At 37.0% G+C, this 7,640-nt stretch overlaps 1 pseudogene; it reads right to left on the bottom strand.

Annotated features, from left to right (window-relative positions):
* Positions 1-1,852: 1,852 nt before the first annotated feature.
* Positions 1,853-7,092, bottom strand: LOC105747655 (olfactory receptor 4C11-like; annotated as a pseudogene).
* Positions 7,093-7,640: the final 548 nt, after the last annotated feature.

Below are 7,640 nucleotides of genomic sequence, written 5' to 3' on the forward strand. Positions count from 1 at the left end.
TATTTGAGTATGTATGTTTGTGTTGTTGCTATGAAAGTGCAGATTAGAAAAATTTTTGATGAATTCTATTATATACCTGACCCTCCTCCTATGGGACTCCAGTGTAAATCTTACATTTCTTAATCTCACAGGAAGGGAAAGAAAAGGTGAGAACACAGAAAATAGTGGCATTTTTTTAAACTTTATTTTAAAATCATCTTCTCAGGAAGTAAATTGGGTAAGTTTTGTCCAGTTAAAGAAATACAAGCATATTTGAAATGAAATAAAAATTTGTAATGGCCATTAAAGATGCATTATATTTTAATACATGGAAATCAATGAATTGAAAAGTTCTTGGTATAATTATTAGCAAATACAACCAAGGTGGTGCTGCTAAATTGCTCTGTCCTTTCATGGCACAGAAATTCCCTTGGCCATTTTAACTTGGAAATCTATACAATTGCTCTATTCGACAGTTCAACTAAAAAGAGAAAGCAGATCATGCTGCAGTATGGATTATCTTTACTTCCACTATCTGGAGACAAATGCTTTGAGCAATCTCTAAGTGCCTCTCATAATTTCATTCACTTCATTTACACAGTACAACTTTAAACAAAATATTGCCATACCATTAATTGGCTTCAAATCTGGTTCTTCATTTCTGCCTATCACTCCCATTAAATATGTTGATTCTCTGATGTATTTGTATTTTTTAATTTAGTCTTGATGTTTTACATTATTTTACTTTCCAAACTCTTAGAATGTAAAAGTTTTCTTGCTGCAGATTTTATTCACCAATTATAGTGAATATCTCAGGGCCCATTGTAATACTGTATATAGGTAATATCATACAACTAATCCTTCAGTTATCATAACACAAGCAGACAATGAGAAAAATATAGTTTATAATGTAAGTACAATTTTAAAAGCCTCTGATTAAAAACTAGGGAACTTTTAAAAGACAAACTAGTGATAAAGTGGAGTGGATGGTCTTGGTAGACTGAGATTCCTTGCCCTGGATGCATACAATAGGAAGCTGCATAACTATGTGGGAATGTGTTAAAGATGAATTACGTATTTATTTAATATTTTATGAATGCTTAGAAGTTGGAAAAGTTATTGAGTAAATATCTTTTCACTTAATAATCTAGAGTGCAGATTCAGAATTGGGATATAGAGTTAACAGACAGCAATGCCTAAAAGGAGCTTTCAGTTATAGAACAAGTCAGACTGATATCAGGAAATCTTCCAGGGGCAGTTCAAAACATAGAAAAAAGTAAGTGAATCAGGTGCATTCTATATTAGAGTACATATGGGGAGTCAGGCTTATACATTAATGATGGTATGACTAGAGAGGCTGAGGATCCTGTAGAGAGGAAATATTATTGGTCCATAATTATCTGAATTAATCTAACATGTAATTTTATCCTGTACAGAAATGGTGCCTGGACATTCAACTTCTCTGCAAATTATTAAAAAAAAATTGCAATTCTCAGGAAGTGGATGTGGTTCAATCAATTGGGCTTCTGTCTACCATATGGAAGGCCCTGGGTTTGTGTCCTAAGGCCTCCTTATGAATGCAAGCTGGCCTGTGCCTGAAGAGAGCTAACACCTGCACCTATGGAGAGCTGATGGACCACACCCATGGAGAGCTGATGCAGCAAGATGATGCAACAAAGGGAGACAAGCAGACACAGAAAAATGCACAGCAAATGGACACAGAGAGCAGACAGCAAGCAAACAGCAAGGGGGGAATAAATAAATAAATAAATAAATCTTCTAAAAAATAGCAATTCTCACCTTCATATACATTGCATGTCCTTCCACATAATCAGATACTATCATATTTGATGTATGTACTGAGTTAGTCAAATCATTCCTCAGAAAGCAATAAGATCCTCTGGTCATCCTTTGACTGCAAGGTAATTTTAATACTTTCTAACTTTTTCATGGCATTTTTCACTTCTGCATTCCTTAGTGTGTAGATGAGTGGATTGAGACAGTGTATTCCTATAGTATAAAATACTTCTACCATCTTGTCCACAGAGAAAGTGGTTGGGGGACATGTGTACATGAATGCACATGGACCAAAAGATAACTATGACGATGTGGGATGTAGATGTTGAGAGGGCTTTTTTCCTCCCTTCTGCACTGTGGTTTCTCAGAGAATGAGAGATAGCAACGTATAAGGTTATCAGAAGGATGAAACTGCCTGATCAAAAACCCCCACCATTGAACACCAACAGTAAGTTGATCACATAAATGTTTATGCAGACAAGTTTCAACAAAGGCTGTAAATCACAGCAGTAATGGTCAATCAAATTGGGTCCACAAAAAGATAATCTCAAAGCCAGGACAATCTGAGCTGTAAAATGCATGGAAGACCCTATCCAGGCAAGAATAATCAAGATGAGGCAGACCTGCAGCCTCATGATGATTGGGTAACATAAGGGCTGACAGATGGCTACATATCAATCTACATCTCTTCTTCATATCTGTCATGAAGATGAGAATGAAGATCTCCATGCAGCCAAATAAATGTAGTGTAAAGACTTGAGTCATACACTCATTGTAGGATATGATTTTTCTTTTTAGAGAGAGCATCCACAATTAGTTGAGGGGCTGTGGAAGTTGAAATTTGAATATCAGCAAAGGACAAGAAAAATAGGAAGAAGTACATGGGGTTTCCAAGGCTTTGGCTGAACTTGATAGTCACAATCATGAGCAAATTCCCCATCATGGTTCCTGTGTAGAAAATTAAGAAAATTACAAACACCATTTTCTGCATCGTTGGATTCTTTGTCAATCCTAACAGTATTAATTCTGTTACACTCTTATTTTGCTGCACTGTTTAAGTCAACTTGAGGAAAGCATGGTTTAGAAAGAGTTCATCTGCAAGGAGAAAATAAATAATTTTATACAATAAATACGTTTTGGAGCTTGAATATATGCTTGTTCCTGGAACCTCCCTTTATCAATGGATAAAACAGTTACTTTTCTCTATTGATTTTTTTTCTGAATGAAGTAAACACATAATTGCATAGGAAAGTGCAATAGGGAAATAATGAAAAAGTAAATATTTCTTCAGACTTAAACATTGTTTTGGACTTGGCAGGAATAGATAATTTCCTGATCTGAATGCCTTTATTAAGTTTTCAGCAAGGACTATCAATATTAGGTGTATTATAAAAATAGAGAAAACCTATCCCTAATTTACTTGAATGAGCTTTCACATTTCCTGAACTTGGTCATCCATTCATTAAAAGTCTTCTAGTTAGGAAGCAGCCTTAGCCCAGTGGTTGGCTCATCTGTCTACCACATGGGAGGTCCACAGTTCAAACCCTGGGCCTCCTTGGCCCGTGTGGAGCTGGCCCACGTGCAGTGCTGATGTGGGCAAGGAGTACGGTGCCATGCAGGTGTGTCCCCACATAGGGGAGCCCCATGCGCAAGAAGTGTGCCCCGTAAGGAGAGCTGCCCAGTGTAGAAGAAAGTACAGCCTGCCCAGGAATGGCACCACACACACAGAGAGCTCACACAACAAGATGATGCAACAAAAAGAAACACAGATTCCAGTGCTGCTGACAACAACAGAAACGGACAAAGAAGAACATGCAGCAAAATAGACACAGAGAACAGACAACTGGGGGGAGAGGAAGAGGAGAAGAAAAAAAAGTCTTCTAGTTAAATTCTCAGCACTCCATAAGGATTATCTAAACATTTGAGAGCATCTTCCATAATAAAACCTACACACACACATACATATAAATGCAGAGATATAGGCAATAAACTTAAGATTTTAGCTTGTCAAACAATTTTTGGTGATGATAAGAGAAAAATCATTCAATGAACAAACAGACAAGACAGTCAGCCTGGTCCAGCATACTCATATTTGCAGCTATTGCCTGGAATGATTTTAAGTATTTTTTTCCTTTTTTGTAACTAAAAATTTAGGAAAGTGTACAGTCTAAAATTTAAACCATTATGTAAACCATGATGGAACCATAGTTGGTAGCTATGTTTCAATAACTGCACATCAGCTCTAGCAAATATAACATCCACATGTAAAAAGATCATTGCTGGGGAAGTGGGAAAAGGGTTTGCTGTTGGGTATATTGGAGTACTCTTGATTGTATATGTGACTTTACTGTGATCTAAAACTTTTTAGAAGACAAAATTAAAAAAAAAAAAAGGATGTAGACACTGAGGAAGGAATGGAAGAGATTACCTTGCCATGTAGGGCAACACCTATTACTGTGATGAAAGGCAAAACATCAAAAACAAAGTTTTATAATATTTTTCATTTAATACCCCTATTTATTATTTATTTTAGTTTTTCTAAATTATTATGTGTTGTATTTCTAATATGTAAACCTATCATTACTATTTTATTTTCCTATTATTTGATTTTGGCAATATATTAGACTTCATTTTTGAAGAAGTTTTGGGACACAAAGGGGTTCAACTATGGCAGGAGAGGAGAACTGATGTTGTGTGCCATTGATGGGAGAGGCATGCATGGGAGAGACTTCTCTGGGGTATGCATATATGATACATAGATATGTTTGGATATTCATTGGGTACTGACATAGTCAGTAGAGTTTCACATGACAACTGAGGGAGTGCTGAGTTCCCATTCTGGGAAACTGTGTTACACTCCCCAATGGAGCAGCAACAATCACCCAAGTACAAGTGCAAAGACCAGTGAAGAAGGATGATACAATGATGGGCTCTTTATACTGAGGACTCTGTGTATGAGTCTGTGTGCCTGAAATTTCAACTAGGCCTAGAGCTGCAGGGTGCCTAAGAGTTATCTCCTGAGAGCCTCCATGTTGCTGAAATATGGTCACTCTCTAAGTCAAACTCAGCATGTAAGTGCATCACCTTACCCCCAGCATAGGACATGACTCCCAGGGATGAGACACCCTGGCACTGAGGGATTACTACCATCAGCAGCTGGTGATGCAACTAGAAAAATACCTTGAATAAAAGTTGGAAATGGTAAAGACAAATGAGTTTATATGGCTAAGAGACTTCAAAATAAGTCAGGAGGTCATCAGAGGGATCACACAAATGCACATCTCAGCAGGATCCCAGAGACAGTCAAAGTAGATACAACCCCAGGTACTGGTGCTCCTGAGGGCTACAGAGACACACAGGTTCTTTGGTCATGGCAGATGGCTGTGGAGTTCACTGCCTTGTCAATGGGCCCTACTTTGGAATTTGTGCTACTGAATGTGAGGGAGTTGGACTTAGATGTGAACTCTCTACATATGCCTCTTCTGTTACTTTTACTGAAACTGTGATTGGTGCTGGGGTTTGTGTATGCTCTGGAGACTCAAATCTCTGGACTGTCCATGTGCCTCCTAGGCCCTGAGCCTCAGCAATGTTGCAACGTCTACTCTCCAGTACATTGGACATACCCAGGTCAGCTGACAGGGAGGTGAGAATTGTCAAACACATCAGGGAACCAAGAGTATCTACAATTGCAAGCAGGAGAATCACATTCATCAGCCATATGGGATCTAAGCCCCCTCTTGATTCAGAGGTGAAGTGGAGATCGCAATGCCAGGGTCCACAAGATGGAGGAATATAATATGGATTGGAGTGGACTTGCTGGTTTCTACTATAGAACTGTTGTGACTCTAGCAATGGAAGACATTGTATCACTGATGTGGAGATGGTGGTCACGGGAGTTGCTGAGGGCAGAGATGGAGGAAGAGATGTGATATGGGGCATTTTAGGGATTTGGATTTGTAGTTTTTATACTGCCATAACCCACTGGATGAACTGGAGGAGAGTGTGAACTACAATGTAAAATATGATCCATGAGGTGTGGCAGTGCTCCAGGGTGTATTCACCAAATGCAATGAATGTGCCTTACTGATGTAATGGGATGTTGATGTGGGAAGAGCAGGGTGGGGTGGGGAGTGGGGTATATTGGAACCTTTTATGTTTTTTAACTTAAGTTTTGTGTGACCTATTTGTCTATTTAAAAAGACAATAAAAAAACCTACACACATATGCATAAATGCAGAGATACAGACAATAAACTAAAGATTTTAGCTTGTTGAACAATTTTCAGTGATGATAAGAGAAATATCATTCAATGAACAACCAGTCAACAAGCCAGTCAGCCTGGTCCAGCATGCTCATATTTGCAACTATTGCCTGGAATAATTTTAATTATTTTTTCCTCGTCCTTTACCTCTTATATCCTTCTGATTGTTTCCAGTTCTAAAATCAACCTCTCATTCAACTTTGTACTTTTTTACCATACTATGTTGTCCACAGTTAAGTTCTTCCTCTTATTCATTATTGCTCTCTCTCATGAATATTTCCTAAGACACAAGGAGACACTGAGATTATATTTGAAGAAAATGAGAGAAAGAACATTTGTTCTAAATCAGAACATTCTTTTAAATTTCAGTTGTATAGCTTAAGCACCAGGATTATTAAAAAATGGGTTCAGGAAGCTCTTAAGTGATCCTAAAGCATTTCAATAGGACTTTTGTCATCTATATTCTTGCTGTCCAATATTCTTATTTCAGGGAAGAAAATAAAGAAACAGAAAGTGGATATTTATTTATTACTAGCTGTATATCAGATACCTGTCAAATTGTTTTATGTCTATAACCACATTTATACACCTCAAAAAATAGCATAGTTAAAAGTAAAACTGGTGCCAAATAGGTAAAATATATTTACAAAAAAGTAATTCCACAATTCCTTGATATTAAAAGGGGACAACACAAATAAATAATGGGCCAAAGAACCAATTTTATAATAGACAGTTCTCTTTATCAAAATAATTAAATATATGAAAAGATACTTAAGTTCATTCATAGTTAAGTACATGAAAATAAAAATTCCAATTGGATATACTTTTCATCTGTTATATAAGTAAAATGATTTTTAAATTAGTGTTTATTAATATGTAGCACTGTCAAAGAAGTGGCAAACAGTCAAACATATATTTTTGGTAGGAATTTAAGTGTATACCTTCTCTTAGGGGGTGATTTCCAACACCTATAACATTACAACTACACATAGAAATCAGGCCAATGATTCAATTTCCTACAGATGCATTTACTCACATGTACTAAAAGCAATCATTGTGGTCCATTGTGATTATTAGTTGTATGTACCTGAGGAAAACATTCTCAAAACTAATCCACTCCTGTGGGTGTAAACTCATTATAAGTAAAGCTTTATGATGAGGCTACTTCAGTTAAGTTATGACTCAACTCATTCAAGGTGGGTTTTAATTCTCTTACTGAAGTCCTCTATTAAAGGAATATATATACATACATACATACATACATGCATATATATATATACATACATATATATATATATATATGGAGAGATAGAGAGAGAGAGAAAGCCATAAAAAGAAGCTAACATCAATGAAACCCAATAGAGAAGGGAAAGCCCAGCAGATGCTGCCAAGTGCCTTGCCATGTGGTAGAGGAGTCAAAAATCACAGGCACCTTGTCTTCGGGAGGAAAGCAGTGCATTCACAGTGCCTAGATTTGGACATTCCCTTGGCCTCAGACTGTAAACTACTAAATACCCATTGTTTAAAGTCAACCCATTTCATGCTATTGGCAGGGAGCAGCCTAAGAAATTAAAACACAGCCCTTTCCATGGTACCAAAGAAA

This window comes from Dasypus novemcinctus, chromosome 24 (genome assembly GCF_030445035.2).
Source record: "Dasypus novemcinctus isolate mDasNov1 chromosome 24, mDasNov1.1.hap2, whole genome shotgun sequence".
Lineage (NCBI taxonomy): Eukaryota > Metazoa > Chordata > Mammalia > Cingulata > Dasypodidae > Dasypus > Dasypus novemcinctus.